Source organism: Ammospiza caudacuta, chromosome 36, assembly GCF_027887145.1.
Source record: "Ammospiza caudacuta isolate bAmmCau1 chromosome 36, bAmmCau1.pri, whole genome shotgun sequence".
Lineage (NCBI taxonomy): Eukaryota > Metazoa > Chordata > Aves > Passeriformes > Passerellidae > Ammospiza > Ammospiza caudacuta.
The window spans coordinates 1,907,683-1,932,108 of NC_080628.1; positions in this window are offsets into that span (position 1 = coordinate 1,907,683).

The window sequence follows — 24,426 nt, forward strand, 5'->3', positions numbered from 1 at the left end:
AGGGGGGAAGGGGCTGGGGTTGCCTGCTTTGGCTTGGTTTGGTTTGGTTTGGTTTGGTTGAGATGGGAGGTGGGACCAGGGCTCACTACTTCTTTGTTGACTGGAAAAGAAAGAGGAGGTTCCTCGGTTTTTTCATTTTAAACATTTGTGATTCACAGAGGGGTATTCAGTGTCTCAGTGGTTAACCAGATTGTCAGTTACACAAAAAGTTTTGTACTACTTTTTAAAATTCTTCTCATGTCAAACTACGACAGACATTCAATCAACATAAAACACTTCTCAAAGCATTGACTTGGCCCATTCAACTTCACAAACTCTAAGCCTGTTCAATGGATTGTTAATCAAAATTTGCAGGAGCACAGAAACAGAAGAAGACACAGAAAGAGAGAAATACAAAAAAGATACAGAGAGGCACACACACAGCTGCCAACTCCTGGATTCCAGCACTGTTCAGATGGAAATTCCAAGAAGAGGTAGAGTCAAGATGTGTGCTTGCCTTGTGGTCAGCCTTCAATACCCCTTGGTCTTCTTGGGCCCTTCCCCCAGGTGGGACTTGGGCTCATTTGGTCCCTCAGGAGCTGGGCTGGGGGCTGCAGAGGTGGCTGTGGAGCATTGCCTGTGCTGTGCCAGGGACTGGCAGACACTGCTGGGCTGGGATAGAGGCTCTGTGAGGATTGGGGTTCCAGGGCAGGGCAGGGCTGGGGTTCCAGGGCAGGGCAAGACTGGACCTGCCTCTTCCTCCCCCTCACATGAAACGTTTTCAGCCAACAATCTCCTCCAGTCTCTCACAATGGACAATGTTGGAGGTCGAAATCCCAATTGTGGCCTTGGGCACATGGATGAGAAGGGCAGTTCTATTCCATAGCACAGAGCCCCAGTGTTTAGAAGGCAGTTGAGAGCCTCACTGGGCCAAGGCCGGCCAGACTTGTCATGAATGGCAGATTTTGTCTGGAAGCATTCTTTGGACATAGGGAATTTTGGAGGTGGAAGCCCAATATTGGCCATGAGTGCCTGGAGAAGCAGGATAGTTCTTTCCCATAGGAAGGAAAGCTTGCAGCCTTCCCCAGTGTTTCGAGGACCGATCTGAGGTGACCCTTGTGAAACCACTGCCAGCCAGACTTGTCCTGGCCATATTCCTATGGGAACAATCTCTGGATATAAGGAAATTTGGAGGTAAAATCTCAATTCTGGCCATGGGTGCCTGGAGGAGGAGAAGAGTTCTTTTCCATGGCAAAAAAAGCATGGAATCCCAGTGTTTCAGCAGCAGATGAGAAGAGACCCTTAACATGGCAAGGTCAGCTGGACCGGTCCAGTGGCTCCTGGGAGGCCAAACCAGCCAGATCTGCTCGGTGTTCCCTTGGTTTTGTTGGGCCCCATAGAGCCAAAATGGATTCATGAGAACCCACAGTGCCAAAATGGTGACTTGTTTCCATAGGGTCCCACAGTGTCACAATGGTCCCTTGATTACAAGAAGTCCTGTAGTGTCACAACGGACCTTTGGTGCAATGCGGTCCCACAGTGCCACAATGGCCCCTAGGTTCCAGAAGGGTCTGCAGTGTCACAATGGTCCCAATGATTCCATGAGGCCTTGCAGTGTCACAATGGTGTCTGTGGTACCCCAGACCCCCACAATGTCATGTGACTCCTCTGTCCATGAGCCCTGCAATGTCACAATGGACTTTTGGACCCTGGGGGTTTGCAAGGTCACAATGGTCTCCTTTGGCTCTACAGTGTCACAATGGACCATTGATGACAGGAGACCCCTCTGTGTCACCCTGAAACTTTGGTTCCATGCATCCCTGCAGTGTCACAATAGTCTCCTTTGGTTCCACAGTGTCACAATGGACCACTGATGACACGAGGCCCTGCAATGTCACAATGGACCTTTGGTTCCATGAGGCTGTGAAGTTTCTTAATGGTGTCTGCATGGTTCCATGAGGCCTTGTTATGTCATGATGAACCTTTGGCTCCATGGAGTCTCGCAGTGTCACAATGGTCCTTTGGTTCCATGACACCCCAAAGTGTCACAATGGCCTCAATGCTTCCATGAGGACCCGCAGTGTCACAGTGGTCTCTTGGTTTGATGGAGCCTCTCAGTGTCACAATTATCCCTACATTCCATGGAGCCACACAGCATCAATATGGACCCCTTGGTTCCATGAGGCCCAGCAATGTCACAGTGCTCTCCATGATTACATGACGCCCCACAGTGTCACAATGGTCCCTTGGTCTCACAGGACCCCACAGTGTCACAATTGTCCCTTGGTCTCACAGGGCCCCAAAGTGTCACAATGGTCCCTTGGTTCCATGGGCCCTGTGCTGCTGAATTCCCCCCTCCCCTTCTCAGGCCACCCTGCCAGCTGAGAAATGCTCCTTGGGCCTCAGCCTTGGCCAACAGACCCTGGGCTCAGCTCCTCTGCAGCTCATCACAAACACTCTCTGCTCCAGGCACTGCTGCTGCCCAACCAGCCCCTGGTTTCTGTAGGAGCAGCCCTGGGAGCTGTTTGTGTTCCCTGAGCGGCACAACATCCCTGTTCTCACACTGCCAAAGAAAGCTGTTGGTGCCAAGTGCGGCCAGGATGAACCATTGCTGGGCCTTAAGCCCCTCTCTTGGAGCCCTACAAACAGCGCTCCAAAAGGAGCCCTTGGAGCTCTCCTGGGCCAGCGACTCCCTCTGAGTGGGGCCTCTCCCAGCTGGGAACTCTCCCTTTTGATGCACTCGCGGATCCCCAACAACGATGGAGCCTGGGCCGATATCCACACTCCTCCAGGCTCAGCCCTTCACCTGCTGGGGAGATGCCAAAGCATCCACAGGGAGCATTTCCTGCCCTCAGGGGAATTTCTCACAGGTGCCTTGCACTGACTCTTTGTGTCTGTGTGCACACAGGAGTGCCTGTGCTGGGGAAATGTGGCAGAAATGCTGCTCTCTGAGGGGCTTGAGTGCCTTGGATAGCTGAGTCAGTCAGGCCTGCAAGGAAAGGTTAAAACATGAGGTCAAAGCTAAGTTGAATGTTCCTAAGAGTTGTTCTTTTCCTAAGGTGTTATGTTTAATATAAATTGTAAGCTGGGTTAAATATTGCTCTTATTCCTCTGTTAAATTGCTAAGTCATACCTTCTACGTTAGGTTAAATACTTTAAGCATTGTGCTTTTGCTAAATTGTGAAGCTGAAGGTACCAGTTAAGGTTAAAGTGTAAGTTAAGTGCTGTTAAGTTTGAGCTCTGTTAAGCTTTTAGCCCATATTACTTTTATCATTGCCCTCACTGTCCTTGTGTAACACACACACAGAGGGAGGTTCATTTCTGGTTTGATTGCGTGGATTTGGTTTGGTTTTGTTGTTGCTTTGTTTCCCTGGTGTGCCTGAAGTGTCCAGTCAGGAGCAGAGTGACTCTTGCCAAGGAACTTCGCAGTGCTGTCCCTTTATATTAAATCTGGTTTTTGCTGATCCCTTGCTGGGGATTTTTTCAGCGCTCTCAAGGCCTCATTGGTAACAGGGTGAAGGAGCCCTGGCCCATGCTCTGGCCCTGGGGGACACAGGGACGCTGCCTTGGGGTCCCTGTCCCCCTGTGCCACCCCCAGGGCCCCGGTGCCCCGTCCCCGTGTCAGGCTCTGGGGTCGATCTCGTGGAACATCCTCTGGGGGAGGCTGCGGGGCCGGGGGGACCCAGGGGGACCCGGGGAGACAGGGGACCCCGCTGTGCACGAGCAGGGTTGGACTGCTCTGGGGGGAGCTGTGAGGGGGCTGGGGCAGAGTGACCTCCCCAGGGACCTCACACAGCCCCTGTGATGTCACACTGCCATCTCTGTGACCTCACACAGCCCCTGTGATGTCATAGACCCAACTCTGAGATGTCACCCTGTGATGTGATACAGCTGCTCTGATTTGGTGGTGTTCACAAGGGTCCCAAGGACAAGGGAAAAGACAAGAATCATGACTCCATATTTCAAAAGGTTCATTTATTATTTTGTGATATATATTATATTAAAAGAAAATGATATATTAAAACTATTCTTAAATGATAGAAGAAAGTATTTCATCAGAAGGCTAGCAAGGAGTAGGAAGGAATGGAATGATTATACAATCTTGTGACTGACCAGGGATTCTGAGACAGTCCTGTGATTGGCCAATAATTAGAAACAACCTCGTGAGACCAAAGATATACCTGTTGCATTCCACAGCAGCAGATAACGATTGTTTACCTTTTGTTTCTAAGGTCTCTCAGCTTCTCAGGAGAAAAATCCTGGCAAAGGATTTTTCATAAAATATGTCCGTGACACTCTGTGATGCCACAGAAGGCTCTGTGATATCACACAATCACACCGTGACATCATAGTCTGTTTTGTGATGTCACAGCCAGTTCTGTGATGTTACTTAGTCACCCAGTGATGTCACAACCCACTCTCTGGTTTCACAGAGCCACCCTCTATGATGGTAGAGTCTGGACTACGGCATCACATCCTACTCCATGACAACACAGCGAGCTCTGTGATGTACCAATCCCCTCAGTGATGTCACAAAACCCTCTATATGATGTCATACTGCCACTCTGTAACGTCACAGCACACACTTTGACATCACAGCCTGCTCCATGGAGCCATAGAGCCATGCTATGATGTCACAACTTGCTGTGATGTCACACAATGCCCTCCATGTTGCTGTAGCTGCTTGGTGACCTCACACAGCCCACTCTGTGCTGTCACACAGCCCCTTGCTGACATCACAGCTGCTCTGTGCCTCTGTGACACAGCCACAGAGGTGCTTCTGTGACACAGCCCCCTCGGGGCCATCCCACAGCCCCTGCCAGTGCTGAGCCCCTGTGAGCTCTGTCTGTGTCCTGCTGGTGTCCCTGAGGGGCCCTGGCAGCGTCCCAGCCCTGCTGGGCTGTGCACAGGAGCTGCTCCTGGCCAGAGCTGTCTCTCTGCAGCGCTGCCCTTGCCAGGAGCTGCCTCTGGGCCAGGAGCCCGGCCCAGCTCAGCAGCACAGACACAGCAGAGGGACTTAATGAGCCTCTGGGGCTTTGGTGCTCTTTGCATCAGACTCAGTCCCTCAGAGAGGGCTCCAAAATTTTCTCAAGAGCTCAAAGTGAGATTGAAACACTGAAGTTTCTTGTAGTTTCAGTAGATCCCTGTGAGGCACAAGATTGACAAAGGGTCCCCAGGTTCCAGTTAGAGGAGAGAACTGGTGGCAGTGATGACAATTTGGAGCAAGCAGGGGAAAGGTGTTTCTGATGCTGAGAAAACCTGTGCCCCTGTCCCTGCAGGCTGTCGGCATCCCCCAGCTGCCCTACCTGGCTGGCCCCTTCCTTTGCTGACAGCTCTGCCTCCTGCCTGCCCCTACCTGCCCACACAAAGCCTTGGGCTGCTCCAGGCTCCTTCTGGGGGATGGCTGCACCACAGCCCTGCCCTGGGAGGGAAATTCCTTTCTGCTGCTGCCCAGGCTGGGCCTCCCCAGCTGCCTATGGAATAAATCTTTCTTTCGCTGGCAGTTCTCTACTATGTCAGAAAGATCCACCATCCCTGAAACCACCCTTCAGTCCCTCCCAGGGCTCTCCTCTGTTGTCCTCAGTCTCCACCCCTGTGAGAGCCCGCAGAGCTCCTGTGTCCCTATACAGTGGTCATGTGCTTGAGGCCATAGGTGCCTGGACAAGAGGCACAGTTCTTTTCCGTAGGAAGGAAACCACAGAATCCCAGGGTTTGAAGGAAGATGAGAAGAAGTCACCAGAGGCCAAGGCAAGCCAGACCTGTCTGTCCTTGCAGCTTTTGTCTGAAAGCAGCCTTTGGGTATATAGGGACTTTTGGGGGTGGAATTCCATTTTAGCCATGGGTTCCTGGACTGGCATGACTGTTCTCCATAGGAAAGAAAGGTGGAGCCCCAGTGTTTCAAAGGCTGATTAGAGGCAGCCCCAAGGAGGCCAAGGCCAGCCAGACCTGTGGTCAGGGAGGAATCCTTGGATAGACAGAATTCGGGGTGCCAAAGCCCATTTTTATCTACAGGCATCACGACAAGAAGGACAGTTCTTTTCCATAGGAAGGAAAGTGCAGAACCCCAGTGTTTCAAAGGCAGATGAGATCTGGCCCTCAGGAAACCAAAAGAACCTGGACAGGCCTGGCAGCTTTTGTCTGGGATATATCCTTGGGTATAAGGAATTTTGGAGGCTGATTCTCAGTTTTGGCCATGGATGCCTGGATTTGAGAGATGTTTTTTTCCATGAGAAGAAAAGCACAGGCCCCCAGTGTTTTGAAAGCAGATGAGAGGTGGCCACCAAGAGGCCAAGGCCAGCACAGAGTGGGTTGTGTGAGGTCACAGGTAGGGCTATGACAGCACAGAGTTTGTTGTGTGAGGTCACTGAGCAGCTACAGCATCATAGAGGGGATTCTGTGACATCACAAAGCAGGCAGTGACATCATGGCATGGCTGGATGACATCATAGAGCTGGCTTTGCAGTCAAACTGTGTGTGCTGTGACATTACAGAGTGGCAGTATGACATCACAGAGGGGGTTTTGTGACTTCACTGAAGGGTTGTGGCATCACGCAGCTGTCTGTGAGATCATAGAGTAGGGAGTGAGGCCATGGAGCAGACCCTCCCATAATAGAGGGTGGCTCTGTGACATCAGAGAGTAGGTTGTGACATCACTGGCTGGCTGTGTAACATCACAGAGCAGGCTGCAACATCACAGAACAGACTGTGCCATCACATCATGACTTTCTGCCATCATAGAGTCTTCTGTGACATCGCAGTGCAGCGGCATGACATTCCAGGGTAACATCCCAGAGCTGGCTCTGTGACATCACAAGGGCACTGTGTGATGTCCCAGAGTGGGATGTGTCATCACAGATGGCTGTGTGACATAGCAAAAGGGCTGTGTGGCATCATAGGGGGCTGTGACATCACAGAGATGTCTGTGTGACATCACAGGGGTAATGTGTCATCTCAGGGGCTGTGTGACATCACAGGATGCTGTGTGACATCACAGGGGCTGTGTGAGGGCACTGGGGAGGTCCCTCTGCCCCGGCCCCCCTCACAGCTCCCCCCAGAGCAGTCCAACCCTGCCCGTGCACAGCGGGGTCCCCTGTCCCCCCGGGTCCCCCCGCCCCCGGCGCCGCAGCCTCCCCCAGAGGATGTTCCACGAGATCGACCCCAGAGCCTGACACGGGGACGGGGGGCTGGGGCCCTGGGGGTGGCACAGGGGGACAGGGACCCCAAGGCAGCGTCCCCGTGTCCCCCAGGGCCAGAGCCTGGGACAGGGCTCCTTCACCCTGTTACCAATGAGGCCTTGAGAGCGCTGAAAAAATCCCCAGCAAGGGATCAGCAAAAACCAGATTTAATATAAAGGGACAGCACTGCGAAGTTCCTTGGCAAGAGTCACTCTGCTCCTGACTGGACACTTCAGGCACACCAGGGAAACAAAGCAACAACAAAACCAAACCAAATCCACGCAATCAAACCAGAAATGAACCAAGAACTGTCCCTGTGTGTGTGTGTGACACAAGTACAGTGAGGGCAATGATAAAGGGAATATGGCCTAAAACATTTCAGAGCTCAAGTTTAACAGCACTTAACTTATACTCTGACCTTCTACCTTTGACTTCATAATTTAGCAGAAGAACAGCACTTAACAGTATTTAGCTTAACTTATAACCTATGACTTAGCAATTAAAAAGAGGAATAATACTTAACAATATTTAACTTAGCTTATAACTTATATTAAACTTAACAACCTAGAAAAAGAACAACTCTTAGCAGCATTTAACTTCACTTAGACCTCATGATTTAACCTTACCTCTATGCCTGACTGACTCAGCTATCCAAGGCACTCAAGCCCCTCAGAGAGCAGCATTTCTGCCACATTTCCCCAGCACAGGCACTCCTGTGTGCACACAGACCCCAAGAGTCAGTGCAAGGCACCTGTGAGAAATCCCCATGAGGGCAGGGAATGCTCACTGTGGATCCTTTGGCACCTCCTCAGTGAGTGAAGGGTTGAGCCTGGAGGATCAGGGAGATCAGCCCAGGCTCTGTTGTTTTTGGGGATCCCTGAATGCAGCAAATGGGAGAGTTCCTTGCTGGGAGAGGCCCCACTCAGAGGGAGTGGCTGGCCCAGGAGAGCTCCAAGGGCTCCTTTTGGAGCGCTGTTTGCAGGGCCCCAAGAGAGGGGCTTCAGTCACAGCAATGGCTCATCCTGGCCACACTTGGCACCAACACCCTTCTTTGGCAGTGTGAGAAGAGGGATGTTGTGCCACTGAGGGAACAAAAACAGTTCCCAGGGCTGCTCCTAAAGGAACCAGGAGCTGGTATGGCAGCAGACAGTGGCTGGAGCAGACAGTGTTTGTGATGAGCTGCAGAGGAGCTGAGCCCAGGGGCTGTTGGCCAAGGCCGAGGCCCAAGGAGCATTTCTCAGCTGGCAGGGTGGCCTGAGAAGGGGAGGGGGGAATGCAGCAGCACAGAGCCATGGAACCAAGGGACCATTGTAACACTTTGGGGCCTCATGTAATCATGGAGAGCACTGTGACATTGCTGAGCCTCATGAAACTCAGAGGACACAAACAATTGAGTTTCCTTTTAAATGTCTCCTTGAGAGAGTTGTTTCGGAGATGAGAGTCAGGGCTTGTCTGTCCTGCTTGGCACAGCCCAGGCAGGGCTTTCCCAGCCACATTCCACACTCCATTTCCCAGCTGGAGCCGCTGGTGCCTCTGAGTTGTGCTGCCCCAGCCCCAGGGACGCTCTCCTTGTCTGCCCATTCCCCCACGGTCTCTGGGCAGGGATGGCCTCAGTGGGGGCTGCTGACATCCTCAGCAACTTGGAGGCTGCTGCTGAATTTTCCTGCTCTAAAGGCTTCTTCAGCCTTCAGCTCTTCAGTGCAGGAATTCAGTGTCCCAGCGCTCATTAACATTCAGAACACCTGACCGAGCAAAGCCTCTGGGGATAATTTGATTTTAATTTTCAAATCATTTGTGGTTAGGTAAATCTCAGTAGTGTATTCAATGTGAATACATGATATTAAAAAAGACAGTGTGAAGAGATTCTTTAGATCCTGTTTAGGTTTGTTTTCCTGTTAATTCATTGATATGTGCAGTCTCCAATTGACACTGAATCCCAGTACCTCCTCATGCAGTTTGAATAGATATGAAAATCAAGACCCTTCATGGCTGACAATCAATCAGACTCTGTCCCTACCCCCACCCCACCATTTCCCCCATCCAAGTCCTGGCACTCAGAGCAGCCTTGTGCAAATCTGAACTCCCTCCAGCCCAGGCTGCACCTGCAGCTTTCAGCTCCCTGGCTCCAACTCCCACCTGCCTTTCCTTGGAGAAGGAGCTGCCCGAGACACAGAGGGATGTTCATTTCTTGTCAGCCAACAAAGTCAAGGGAAGGCACAGCTCCATCAAATGCAAAAGTCATTCTTCTCCCTGGTTCCACCCTGCCCGTGATCCCCACAGCCTGTCTGTTTCCTTCATCCCTCCATCGCAAGGGACTTTCTGGGACAAGAGAGCTCGGCTCTGGGGCCATACTAAAACTACTTTCAGACAAACATGGTTCTATGATAGATACAAAAACAATTAGTTATTCTATCAGGATTCTCATCCTAGAGTGGGGGCAAAACAGCTCCAACAATTTCTGATTTGCAAAGCTGTCAATCCTGGATGGACAAAGGAGATCAGGCTGCTTTTGGTGCTGAGGAAATGCTTAAAGCAGCCTGACTCATTTCATCTCCAGCTGTCCTGGCTCATCTCCCCTCTTTTCCCTTCCACCAATTGGCTTTTGTCTCCCCAAGGCCCCCTGTGAAGAGCCTGGCTCTGTGTTCTCCATCCCCTCCTCGCTGGCACTGCCAGGCTGGGATGAGGAGCCCCTCAGCCTTCTCTGCTCCAGGCTGGACCAGCCCAGCTCCCTCAGCCTCTGCTCACAGCCCAAGGGCTCCAGCCCCACCTTGGAGGCCCTTCCCAGACCATCCACCAGCTGCCAGGCATCCTTCCTGCTCTGGGGAATCCAATCCAGGCCATAGTGACCTGGATAATCCCAGTCCTTGCTGTCCTGGTCACACAGCCCTGGCCCCTTGTCCCCTGTCAGGCTCTGGGTTGTATCCTGTGGAACATCCTTTGGTGGAGGCTGTGGCTCCAGTTGGGGCGGGGGGATCCCCGGGGGACAGGGACCCTGCTCGGCCTGAACAGCATTGGACTTGTTGGGAGAAACTGTGAGGGGGAGCTGGGGCGGAGTGACCAACCCAGTGACCTGACACAGCCTGCTGGAATGTCACACAGCCCCTCTGGGATGTCACAGCCTGCTCTGTGATGTCACAGCCCATTCTCTGATGTCACACAGCTGGTCTCTGATGTCACAGACAACTCTGTGATGTCATAGTCTGCTCTGTGATGTCAGACCTCTGCCCTGTGATGTGACAGAGATGGCCTATGATGTCACAGCTCCTCCATGACCTCACATCCCCAATCTGTGATATCACCGCCCGCTCTGTGACTCCATGTTACCAGATGACAAATTGTCTACACCCAGTAAGCTGACACCTGGAGCTTGTTCTCCAAAGCCCCAGGCCTGTGGAATCCACACAATGCCCATTGTGTGAGAAGGGAACTGGAAGTTCAGCAGCCTCAGTGTCCTCCCAGCTCAGCCAGGCCCACGGGAACATTGGGGTCCACGAGCACCAGGGACCACAAGAGAGACCCCCAGGAGAGAAGGACACATGGGTTAAGGGGAGGGGAAATATGTTAATGATTTTGGGGAAATGATTATCACATGTGTGAAAAAGAATAGAAAATCACCAAATTTGCAGATAACACGAAGCTGGATCTGAGTGTGGATCTGCTGGAGGGTTGGAGGGCTCTGCAGAGGGACCTGGACAGGCTGGATCCAGGGCCCAAATCCAACAAGGTGAGGTTTAACAAGTCCAAGTGCCGGTCCTGCGCTTTGGCCACAACAACCCCTGCAGCTCTACAGGCTGGGCACAGAGGGGCTGGACAGCAGCCAGGCAGAAAGGGAACTGCAGGGACTGATGGACAGCAGGCTGGGCATGAGGCAGCAGTGTGCCCAGGTGGGCAAGAAGGCCAATGGCTCCTGGCCTGGATCAGGAATGGTGTGGCCAGCAGGAGCAGGGCAGGGATTCTTCCCCTGTGCTGGGCACGGGTTGGGCAGCACCTCGAGTGCTGTTTGCAGTTCTGGGGCCCCCAATTTAGGAAGGACATGGAGGGGCTGGAGCGTGTCCAGAGAAGGGCAACAAGGCTGGGGAGGGGTCTGGAACACAAGTCCTGTGAGGAGCAGCTGAGGGAGCTGGGGTTGTTTATCCTGGAGGAGCCCCGGGGAAGAAGGGGCAGTGTCAGGGCACAGGTTAGACTTGATGATCTCCATGGCCTGTTCCACCCTTGGGGATTCTGGGATTCTCTGAAACCACCCTTGGAGCAGTTGCAGGATGAGCCCTGGGCCTCATCTTCAGGAGCTCCAGCAGCCCAGGTCCCTCAGCTTCTCCTGCCAGCCCCAAAGCCCATCCTGTCAGTCCTGCAGAGCCTCTGCAGCTCCCCCTCACTGCCCAGAACAGGGAGCCCCAAAGCCAGACACAGCAGCCCAGATGTGCCCCCCTGGCCTGGGGTGCCTCTGGCAAGGGAGCAGCACCAGGCACTGCAGGAGCCTGCAGACAATTCCTGCAGCACTTGCAGGATGATCCTGCTGCCCAGGGATGTTCCCATGGTGCCAAGTCAGGAACTGCAATGGGGAGTGGGGCCAGAGGAAAGGGCAAACAAGGATGGGCTGTTTGCAGGGAAAGGAACAGGGGTGGGCAACAACAAGATATTTGTAGCAGGAAGAGTAAAGAAAACAAAGGTGAAGCCAAGGAAATGCTCAGGACAGTTTGGGGGTGGCTTCCAGGAAGCCCTGGCTCTGAGCAACAGCGTCTGCAGTGGGACAGGAAACTCCCAGCTGATGGGAACAAACTTTCTGGCTGACTGCAGAGACCAGGACAAAGCTGAGTGGTTTCCCTGGTGTCCCCCAGCTCTTGCTGGCCCCAGGGCTGATGGCATTTGTGCTCCATCAGGTTCATGTCCCCACACCAACAGCATGGGGGTGCTCCCCCTGCTGTGTGCAATGCAAACAGGGGCTGCTGAGCCAGTGCTGCCGTGTCTGTGCCTGTGAGGATGGGTCACCTGTGTGAGCTGGGGAGAGGCCAGAGCTGCAGAGGGGGGATGTTGTTGGCAGCTCCATGAGGACACTCTGGGACGCTGCCCTGGGCTGTGCAGCACAGTGGGGATGGATCAGCCCCTGCTCTGCTGCTCCTTCCCGTGTGCCCCATGGCCCTTGCAGAGCCTCAGCCATGCTGTTTGCCCCCAGCCTGCCCACGGCCAGCCTGGGGCTGCTCACGGGGCTTTTCTGTGCTGAGCATTGGCCTGGGCGTGTTCTTGAGAGAGTCTGGGCAAGGAGCCTGGAGACCCCAGGCCCTGGCCTGAGGCATCAGCGCTGCCCCAGCAGTGCCCATGGCCTGTCCCTGCTGCATCCCTGGCACTGCCACCCCCAGGGCTGTGTCCAGCCCTGAGAGCACTCAGGTCCTATAGCAACCCCAGGGCTACCCGGGCAGTGGGGCAGGGCCACGGCAGCAGCACTGGCAACACCAAGTGCTGCTACTGCTAGGCACAGCTGCTGGGCCAGCACTGCTCTGCCCCCAGCTCTGCACACAGACATTGCTGCTGCAGCTCCAGAGAAGGCAACAAAAGGGGGATCTCTGCAGAAAACTTTGCTGGGAGATCCTTTAGTTCATTTAAAGCCACCAAGAGTGCAGCCCCTCATTGTTGCAGTCTGTGTCCACAGGGAAGGTAGAGAGAAACAAAATGAAAAATGGCACAAACAATGACATTTCTTTTTTGGACAATATGAAAAAAGAAAAACAAAGTAAAAGATCCCCAAAATGAAGCCAACAAGAGTATAAAAAATTACTTTTATTGCAAGTGATTTGCAACAGTTAGCCAGCAGTTTAATAGTCCTGAAACCATCCAGTCATCAGTGTCCACACTGCAGCCTTGAGCTCCTGGTTCCTCAGGCTTTAGATGAGAGGGTTCAGGGCTGGAGGCACCACCGAGTACAGAACTGACAGGGCCAGATCCAGGGATGGGGAGGACATGGAAGGGGGCTTCAGGTGAGCAAATTTGAAAGTGCTGATGAGCAGGGAGACCACAGCCAGGTGAGGGAGGCAGGTGGAAAAAGGCTTTGTGCGGTCCCTGCTAAGAGGGGATCCTCAGCACAGCCCTGAAGATCTGCACATAGGAGAAAATAATGAACACAAAACAAGGAAATACCAAAAAGGCACTAACTGCAATGAACCCAAATTCCCTGAGGTTGGAGTGTGAGCAAGAGAGCTTAAGGATCTGTGGGATTTCGCAGAAGAATTGGCCCAGGGCATTGCCATGGCACAGGGGTAGGGAAAATATATTGGCTGTGTGCAGCAGAGCATGGAGAAAGGCACTGGCCCAGGCAGCTGCTGCCATGTGGGCACAAGCTCTGCTGCCCAGGAGGGTCCCATAGTGCAGGGGTTTGCAGATGGAGACGCAGCGGTCGTAGCACATGATGGTCAGGAGGGAAAGCTCTGCTGAGAGGAAGAACATAGAGAAAAATAGCTGTGCAGCACATCCTTTGTAGGAGATGGTCCTGGTATTCCAGAGGGAATTGTGCATGACTTTGGGGACAGTGGTGCAGATGCAGCCCAGGTCACTGAGGGCCAGGTTGAGCAGGACAAAGAACATGGGCGTGTGTAGGTTGTGGCCGCAGGCTACGGCGCTGATGATGAGGCCGTTGCCCAGGAGGGCAGCCAGGGAGATGCCCAGCAAGAGGCAGAAGTGCAGGAGCTGCAGCTGCCGTGTGTCTGCCAATGCCAGCAGGAGAAAGTGGCTGATGGAGCTGCTGTTGGACATTTCCTGTGCCTTGGCATGGGGATCTGTAAAAAAGTAATCATGGGATAGTTGGGTTTGGGGAGGACTTTAAATACCCCAGCACAGCTTGGGGGCACTTTCCCCCCACTGCCTGCCCAGGGCTCTGCTGCCTGGAGCTGTCCCTGCCAGCAGCTGCTTCTCTGTGCCCAGGGCTGGGCCCTGCCAGTGCTGCCAGAGCCCAGCCCAGCCCTGGGGGCTCAGCTCTGCCCTGCAGACCCCTCCCAGATCAGGCACTGCCCAGGGGCATCTCTGGCTTTGCAGGCTCTGAGGGCAATGACAGAGCAAAGCGACACTGATGCTGCCTGTGAGGGAACCTATAGTGATATCTGTCACAGCCTGGTTTTTAACATCTGTGACAGATTTTATTTATCTTTCTCAACCTGAACTGAGAGATGAATATCTATGGGGAATTTCCCATCCAGTCAACCCAGAGCAGTAGATTTAAAAAGCAGGATTTTCCCTTTCATGCAGTCCCTGCCTCTCTAAGCACCCTTTACAATCTACGTGGAAATGTTCTGCAGTTAAATGCCATGCTGGGAGCAGTCCTGAACAATGCAGCATCCTCCCCACACAAGGAGAACACTTCCAAGCCTTACCAGCTGTCTCCTCCCACTCAGATCTTGTCCCCCAGTGCTGGCACCAGCTGCCAGGGCTGGCTGAGAGCTGTCCCTGGCAGGCAGCAGAGTCCCTGCCCCAACACAGCGCCCTGGGCTGCAGGACCCTGCACTGCTGGAACGACCGGGGCACCTCTGGTTTCTCTGCTCAAGAGAAAATCAGAGAATGTACTCACAGAGTCTGTAGGCATTGGGATGTTCCAGCTTTAGGAGATGGCTCCAGGAGCTGCAGCTGCATTGTCCTGCAGCCAGACGTTCCTTGTGCCAAGGACTGGCAGTGATTCTGCCCCAGGCACTTCTCAGCACCTTCCCAGCCCTGACTGATTGAAGCTCTCTGTGCCTCTGTGCTGTGCCTGGGGTGGCTGCAGGCAGTGCCCCAGCCCTGCTGGGCTAGCAGAAGAGCTGCTCATCAATAGAAATGTGCTTTTGAAGCTTTGCTTGGTTACAGGAGCTGCCTCTGTGCCAGGCTAAACTCAGCAGAACAGGCACAGCACAAGAACTTTAATGAGCCTCTGGGGCTTTGTGCTCAGGCCTTGAACATCAGTCCCTGAGAGGGAGCTGAAGAAACCTCTCCAGAACTCCAAGTCAGAATCCAATTCCAAAGTTTCTTGGACTTTTAATGGGTGCCACTGAGGGACACAACTGAGAAAGTGTCCCCAGGCCCCAGGCAGAGCAGAGAACTGGAGGCAGAGATGACAGGTGGGGACAAAGAGAAGCCAAGTCTTGGTGCCCTGGGGCACAGCAGCAGGGTCTGTGCCACCAAGGGCTGTGAGGAGACACCTTGTCCTGAGGCCCTGGGGCCTCCTGGCACAGCCCCAGCCAGGCTGGGCATTGTCAGCCCCTTGTCCTGCCCTCAGCACCGACCCCAGCCCACATCCCAGTGGCCTCAAGGATCTGCTGGAAGGAGTCCCTGGGAAACCTTGCTCAGGAATGGCCCTGGGGGCTCCTGAATGCTCCCTGCAGGGACTGCAGGTTTTTGAAAGCACTTTGGGTTTGGCTTTTGCCTTGGGCTTTCAGAGAGGCTTGTGCAATCCTAGCCTCCAATTATGCACTTTAATTAGTCCCTGGAGAGGCTTTGTCAGTAACAACACTCAGTGGGGCTCATTAATACTTCAGGGTTCTTCAGTTATTTTAAGGTACTTGATTTTTCCCTTTTGATACAGACTCTGTGAGAGGTTTGTACAGTCATGGCCCCATTATCTGCTTTAATGAGTCCCTTGGGAGCTTTGTACTGACACTCAGTGGGGCTCATTAATGCCTTGAGATACACAAGGTTTTTAAGGTACTGTATGGATTAAAAAATACTTTTAGGTACTTGTACACATTTTACTTCCCAAACTGAGCCTCTGAGAGGTTTTTGTGCCATCCTGGCCTCCAGTTGTCTCCTTCAAGGAGTCCATGAGGAGCCTGTGTTGGGTATCTTCCCCCTTTCTCTTTTAAAACAAAGATGGAACTGAGAGAGTTTTTTAAGACCTAATAAAAGCAACCAAATAAACATGGGACAATTAACAATACAACAACAACCACTAAGAGATACAATTTTCCTCTTTTAGCTAGACCTCATCCAACCCTTTTTTCCCTTTGATTGGAAGAATTTATTGAACCAGGCTTTGTTTCCCACTTGAGGCTTCTTGAACCCTTCCTTCAGTACCTGAATGCTCTTGTGGATTGACTCGCTGTGGCTGGAGAGGTTCATGCAACACATGTCCTCAGAGTCTACACAGACATGCCCATGTGCCCAGAGTAAATATTCTATAGCTGTTCTGCACAGTGGCATGTCTGATGGTCTCTCTGTCTGAGAGCAGGCCACTCAATGTGAGGGAGGTAGCACTGGTTTGCTTACTTAACAGGCACCCAAGATGGTCTAATTGTCCTAAATCTTTGGCTGCAGCCACCCAAGGTAGTCCAAATTGGGGGTGCTACCATCCGAAATCTGGATTAAAGCTTTCAAAGCCATCTCTTTGATATCATCCAATACTTCTCTGGGGATACCTGCTGCTTGATCATCTGGTAGGCTGTGTTGTTCTTTCTCCAGCTAGATGGTTGATTGTCGATTCCACCCTTGCCTCATTATTAGCATAGTCTGCTATTAATTGATTTAGTAAACAGTTCCATGCTCTTTCCCATAGGGTATATTCTGCAGGTGACAACAACCTGTTCCTAATATATTTTAAATCATAGGATGTTAAGACATGTGCTGTAAACATGGCACTCATTAGGCCATTAAAACAAGATTAAGTCCTTCCTAGGGTCTTTAGCTGCACTACACAGATCCTTGATTTCCCCTCAAACCAGCGGCTGATACCTGGGATTCTGCCCCTTTATTTCATAACATGCGGGGCAACGAGGAGTTTTGAGACTATTTGCCAGTCTTCTTCCTTAAGTGTTTCTTTCCAAATCCTTACTTAGGGATCTTCTGTGGTTGAGGGGCAAGGTGGCTCTGGGGAATTGAAACTCTCTTCTGGGCAGGAAGAATAACTTGGAACAGAAACATTTGGATTAGAAATAGTGTGACAGCTGGCCTTAATATACTTGACCATGTGGGTTATATTTTTGCCAGACAGTGAGGCAAAGGGCACTGCATTTTGTCAAGTGTTGGGGAGGAAGGGCCTTGATTTAGGCTTGGTGGACTTTTAGGGTGAAGTTCTGGAGGCATGGCCCAGGGTGAAGATGGAATGATTGACAGTGAGGCATGACTTGCATTTGAGGGATGGAGTCTGGAGGTTTGTTCAGGGTGGAAGAGAAGGTTGTTGGAGCAGGAAGTGGAGGAGCCAAGGTGGAGGAAGGATGGTCGGGCCACATTCAGGCTCCTTCCATCTTGAGTCTCCAGGGTACAATGCTTGAAGAGGACGTGGCAATGGCCATCTCAGAGGATTGTGGAAGGTCCAAAAAAGGCAAGTTTGAGGGGAGGTCCTGAGTTAGGAGTGACCAATGGATTCAGTTTTCGACACACTGCTTGCTGGGGAAGGGTCTCAAGGATGGTGTGAAAGATAGGGGGCATGTGGGGTATGATGGGGTCTCTTTTGATCTAAATGTTTTACAATTTAACTCCCACTGGGTCCCAAAATTCGGTAGTATGGATTTCATCACCAGGGGCATCTGGAAAATTTTTAATGATCCACCTCATGATTTTAATTTGTTCTTTGAAAATATTTTGCCATGATCAGTGAGAATAAACTTAAAGCATCCATATATGCTCCTTTCTACTTTGGACATCTAGTGTCCACCTTAGGGGGAACAGCCACCGAAGACCCCAAATCAGTTATGGAACTTGGGTGCATATTATAAAAACACAGTGGCAAAATGGGCAATAAATGTCTTGCATTTCCCCAAACCCACCTGCAATCCTATGCAGGTGAAACCGTCATCGTTCCCGCCGATCCTGGCCAAGGTCCCTTGAAGCAATGATGAATCTGCTGGGCCTGGCACAATCCAAAATCCCAGGGAGCGCTGGCCTATCCATCAGCTAATCGCAGCTGATGTGATTGACAGGGAGCCCTGAATGTCATGGTCCTTGTTTGGGTGCCAAATGTCACAGTGAGGATTGCTGCGACAAACCTCTTTGGTTGTCCTGACTTCAGGGCGAGGGTGGCGAAAATGAAAGGAGTGGGTTTGATGGTATTGCCCAAAAGGAACTTTAGTAATACGGAGAGAAACAATAAACATGGAGAAGTTGAGCACAGTACAAGGGGCAGGATCCAAAGACCTGAGAAAAGGGGAAGCAACAACATGTACACCTGGGGGTAGAACACTCTAGAACAATAACCATATAGAGGAGACAAGTAACCAATAGGGGAGGAGAACTTGGACAAGTTAGCATAGCAACACTAAAGGCTTATGGGAAACTCTCAAACTCACCCTAAGTTAAACAAAGGATTCCCAGGGCTTGAAACTCATGCCTAATTCTTTTGGGGTAAAAACTGGCTGACTCTGAGTTACAGCTGGGCTAACTCTCAAACCGCTGATATGCACTGGCCCCTTGGGTCCATGCGGCCCAACAGAGCCACAATGATGTCCTTGGTTCCACAAGGCTCCACAGTGTCACAATGGTCCTTTGGATCCATGGTGCTCAACAGTGCCACAATGGCCCCTTCATTTCACAAGACTGCCATGTGTCACATTGGTCTCCATAAGAAAGAAAGCATGGAGCCCCCATGTTTCAGCAGCTGATGGAACAGCAACAACAAGAGGCCAAGGCAAGCCTGACCTGTCTGTCCTGTCAGGTTTGCTTGGAGCAACCCTTGGATATTCAAAATTATGAATGTGGAATCCTAATTTCAGACATATTTGCCTGGAGAAGGATGATTTTTTCCATACAAAGAAAAGCACAGAGCCCTTTCCAGTATTTGGAAAACAGGTGAGTCCTGGAACTCAGGAAACAAAGACCAGCCAGACCTGTCTCTCCTGGCAGCTTTTGTCTTGCAGCAATCCTTGGATACACAGAAATTTGGAGGTGGAATCCTAATTTTGGCCATGGATACCTGAAAAAGATGGAAAATTCTTTTCCATACAAAGGAAAGCCCAGAGCCCCAGTGTTTCAGGGGCAGATGGGAGTGGCCTTCCACATTCCAAGGTCAGCCAGATCTGTCAGGTGACCCCTGGGAGACCAAGGCAGCCACACCTATTTTGTGTTCTCTGTTTCCACGGGGGCCCTGCAGTGTCATAGCAGCTCCTTGCTTCCATGATGCCCCAAGGTGTCATAATGTCCCCTTAGTTACACATGTCCTTGATGGTTACACAAGGATCTTAATGGTCTCCATGGTTCCACAAGTCCCCACAGTGTCCTAATGGTCTTTGGGTTCCATGAAGTCCCTCTGTGTCATCATGGCCCTTGGTTCCATTGGGGCCCAGTAGAGCAAAAATGATCCCCTTGGTTCCACGAGTTCCTATAGTGTCACAATGGCCGGGCCCCTTCCTTCCATGAGGCCCTGCAGGGTCACAATGGCCCTTTGGTTCCGTGGGGCCCCACAGAGTCACAATGGGTCTCCATGATTCCATTGGGCCTTGCAATGCCACAATGGTCTCCATGGATCCATGGTGCCCTGCAGGAACGTAATGGCCCTTTGGCTCCACGAGGCCCTGAAATGCAGCAGTGGCCTCTTGGTTCCACAAAGCCCTGCTGCTTCATACTGGCCCTTTGGGACCATGCAGCCCAACAGAGCCACAAAGATGTCCTTGGTTCCATGAAGTCCCACAGTGGTCACAGTGGCCCCTTGGATCCATGGTACCCTGCAGGGTACAATGTTCCCCTTGGTTTCACAAGTTCCTACAGTGGAACAGGTTCCACAAGGGCCTGCACTGTCACCATGGCCTATTGGTTCCACAATGCCCTGCAATGTCACAGTTTTCTCCATAGGAAGGAAACAAGTGAGCCCCAGTGGTGCAGGGGCAGATGAGAGGCAGTCACCAGAGGCCAAGCCTAGCCAGATTTGACTGTACGAGCAGATTTTGTCTGGGAGTAACCCTTGGATATAGAGAATTTTATATGCAGAATCCCAGTTTTAGCCATGGGTGACTAGACAAGAAAAACAGTTTTTTCCCATAGGAAGGAAAGCACGGAGTCCTAGTGCTTCACAATCAGATGGGAAGTAGCACTTGAAGTATCAAATTCAGTGGGCCCTGACAGCCCCCAGGAGTCCAAACCAGGCAGACCTGTTCCATGTTCCACTGATTTCATGGGTCCCCACCCTGACACAGTGTTCTCTGATTCCATTAGGTCTTGCAAGGTCACAATGGCTTCTTGGTTTCATGGGTCCACACAGAGTCACAAGGGTCCTTTGGCTTCATGCGGCCCCTTGTGTCACAATGGCTCCTTTTTTATGTAGGCCCAACTGTTTAAACATTGACCCTTGCTTCTATAGGGCTCCTGAGTTACACAATGGTCTCCTTGATTCCATGAGGTTCCATACTCACACCATAGTTTCCTTGGATCTCCATTGTCGCAAGTGACCCATGGCTCCATGAGGTTCCATAGTGTCACCGTGGTCCCTGTCAGAGGCTGGATGAGATCGATGTCCTGAGACACCTTGGGATGCTCAGAATGCCCGTGTGGGGCCATGGCCGGGTCAGGCCTTGGTTTATGGTGGGACAGAGCCCCTGGCCGGGCAGAGCTGTCAATCACACAGCAGGGGGTATCCTGACCCACGTCTGATTGGCCCAGCTCTTAATCAATCACACAGTAGCAGCTGGTGCTACCCTGGCTCTGGTTGGGCAAGCAACTGGCAGTCCCACCCCAGGGACGGCCCGTGAAGGCCCAGGGGATTAAAAGCCAGAGCACGAGGCCAGCCCATGGTCTGGATTCGCCTTCCCCTGGGGTTCTTTTGCTGTTGAGGCTGGAACCAGAGTGGTTGGTACCTATGTGCATGTCTTTCTATAGATCTTCTGTCTTTCTGTTGTTCTTTATTTCTTCTCCTTCTAATCCTACTTACCTGGGACATTTTTGTGTAACTTAATATCTTAAGGGTTAACAGTTTTCAGGTTAAATGGGCTAAGGCAATGAAATTAATGCTATGATAAGAGGTTTATGTTGAAGTGGGTGTTGTATTAATCCCTTTGCCAAAGTTCCTTGACTGCCTGTATTTTGCCTGTAAAATTTTGTGTCATTTTGACCTCTTAGCCCAGTTGGTTGGAGCATGGTGCTGGTATCACTGAGGCTGTGGGTTCAATACCTGTGTGGGCCATTCACTTAAGAGCTGGACTTGATGATCCTTGAGGCTCCCTTCCTACCAAGAATATTCTTTGCATCTGCCCATGTTGACAATATCTGGTTGGTGTTTCTCCTGTGCACCAAACACAAGTCAAGGAACCTTTGGTTACCCCCAGCATTTCAGTGTTCTGGGGTGTTCCAGCCCTGCAGGCTCACAATGGCCTCTTGTTCCCATGAGGCCCCACAGTGTCACACTGGTGCCTTGGTTCCATGGGCCCCAACAGTGCCGCAATGATCCCCTTGGTTCCACAATCTCCCACAGTGTCCGACTGGTCCCTTGGTTCCATGAGGATCTGCAGTGTCACACAGGTTTATGACGTTTTTCCTTGCTGCCCCTCACATGCCCCTGCCCCACAAACAGCCCCGAGCCACCTGTGAGGGACAGGCCCTGCTGGCCCAGGCGGGGCTCAGGGCTTGGCCTTTCTGCTTCCCCCAACCAGCCCAGGCCTTGCTCAGCACTGCAGTTCCCAGTTCAGCCTTTGGCTCCCTGCAATCCTGGCCTCAAGGATCTGCTCTCAGTAGTCCCTGGGGAGCCTTTGTCAGTCCCTGCCCTCAGTGGGGCCCAGTGATGCTCCAAAGGACTTGGAGTTTTGTTGCTGACTCCTTGAGCAGCTTCTTCAGCCTTCTCTCAGTGCCTGAGGGTCCTGGAATAAGGCCCAAACCCACCGTGGGGATCATCAAAATACTGAAACCCTTGGAGGCTCTTTCTCTTCCTTCAATTGTCCTCCAAGTGTCCAGGGCTTGTGCAGCTGGCTGGAGTCAGTTTGGATTTCTTTTAAGGAGGAAGATTTCAAAGTGCACCTCATGACTTTTCTTGTTTACTCCAGGCAATATTTTTTATTTTTCAGTTCAGAGAAGAGCTGATAGAAGCATTCCCCAGGTGATGTTGATGTTGAATGTCTTCTTAGGAGGTCTGGGCATGGAAAAGAATGAGCCCCTTGAGGGCTGACCCTGTTTGGACAAGCTGCTCCTCACCCCCAGCCTTACCATGTCTGACATGGCCCACCAGGCACTGACATCCCTGTGCCCTGCAGCAGAACCTTGTCCCCTGCAGCTCCATGTCCCAGACCATTGCACCATGTCCCACCTGTTCTCCTCAGGGCTCTGCCTGCACACAGGCACAGGAGAAGTTTTCCTGTGTGGAAGGATGGAATGGAAAAGCCTGAGCAGGTTTTCTAAACAAAAAACCCCACGCAGGAACCACCTGCTCAGTCCAGGCTGCCTGGAATGGTGTCACCTTTCTACAAGGGACAGTGTGAGCAGAAATGATCTCTGGAAGCAGAATTCGCTGAGTCTTGCAGCTGAATTCTCTGTCTCTGTCCTTTCCCTTGATCTCTGTTGCAGATGGAAGCTGCTGATGCCATCCTAACATTTAACCTACCTCTCTCTTGAATGCAAACATGTTCCCAGGTGTGTTGAGCAGGATTTGCTCAATGTTTCTAAAAAACTTTTGTGTTCCCCATGGAACAAAGGGGCCATTTTGGCACTGAGGGGGTGATGTGGAAGCAAGGAGTCAATTGTGACCCTGGGGTCCTATGGAACCAAGGAGCCATGGTGACACAGCAGGGCCACATGGATCCAGTGGTCCATGTAGACACTGCCCATCCAAGGAGTCCACTGTGACACTGCGGAACCTCATGGAGTGAGAGAGGCCATTGTGACACCGAAGAACTTCATGACACCAAATATCCACGGTGACACAGCAAGGCATCATGGGAACTAAGGAACATCTGTTGGCAGTAGGGAAACTCATGCAACCAGGGGCCATTGTGGCACTGCAGAACCAACAGAGCTGCTGGACCTTGTCCCAGTTCCTTGGGAGACATGGCAGGAGCAGCACCCTGGGAGCCTCAGGAATGCCCCTCTGGGATCCATGGCACACACTCCCAGGGCTGGAATTCCAGTTCCCAGACAGGAAAAGATGAACGTGGCACTCTGCAAAGAGAACTGGAACTGATGGAAAATGAATGGGACAGGAAGAAAAAATTTTGTAGATTTATTTCCAATCAAAACACATTTTCCTCCATTTCTCACATACCTGCTCCCAGTGTCATTCAGCAGGGCTGTCAAAAAGTTTTTGTTTTGAGTGAACGTTCCAGGCTGCAGCCACAAGGAGACAGGGAATGGGGATTTTCCTCATTTTGAGGAGTTTGACATCCTGAGCTGAGGAGAGGAGGAGGCACCAGAAGAAAAGGGCAGCTGGGCTTCATCCTCACACAGGGAAGAGGGAGGAGAAATTCTCCTGTCCTGTTGACGAGGAGGATGAGGATGATGAGGAGGAGGAGAACGAGGATAAGGAGGAGGATGAGGATGTGGAGGAGGAGGTGGATGAGGAGAAGGAAGATGCAGAGGAAGACAATGAGGATGTGGAGGAGAAGGTGGAGAAGGACAAGGAGGAGGAGGGGGAGGATGAGAAGGAAGAAGACAAGGAGGTGAGTGAGGAGGAGGAAGAGGACAAGGAAGATGAGGACGAGGAGGAGGAGTAGGACTAGGACATAGAGGTGGAGGGCGAGGAGGAGGAGAAGGATGAAGAGGAGGAGGACGAGGACCAAGATGTGGAGGAAGAGGAGGTGGACAAGGAGGAGGTGGATGAGGAAGAGGAGAGTAGGGAGGATGATATGGATGAGGATGGGGAGGACGTGGAGGAGGAGGACGAGGATAGGGAGGATGAGGACGAAGAGGCAGAGGAGGAGGAGGGTGAGGATGTGGCGGACATGGATGAGGAGGAGGCCAAGAGGGAGGAGGAGGACCAGGAGGAGGATGAGGAAGAGGAGGATGAGGACAAGGACGAAGATGTGGAGGAGGTGGAGGAGGAGTAGGCCCTGGACGAGGAGGAGGATGAAGAGGAGGAGGAAGACAAGGTGTAGAAGGACGAGGAGGAGGAGGAGAATGACGATGACAAAGAGGAGGAGGACAAGGAGGAGTAGCAGGAGCGGGAGAATCCCACTGCTCCCACTGCCCGCACACTGAGCCTGCATCAACCTCAGCCCCGAGCCGCAGGTGAGGGCGGAGGCTGAACTTGCCCCAGCTCCAGCCAGGGGTCTCCGGGAGGATTTTTTGGAGAGTGTTCGGAGCCGGCAGATCCCGGACTCGAGCCCCGGATATCTCCGGGCTCCCTAAGAGCAGCTTTTTCGGGGGGAGAGGAACCGCGATTGCCCCTCGGGAGGGCCCCAGGGGTCCACGTGGGGATGGC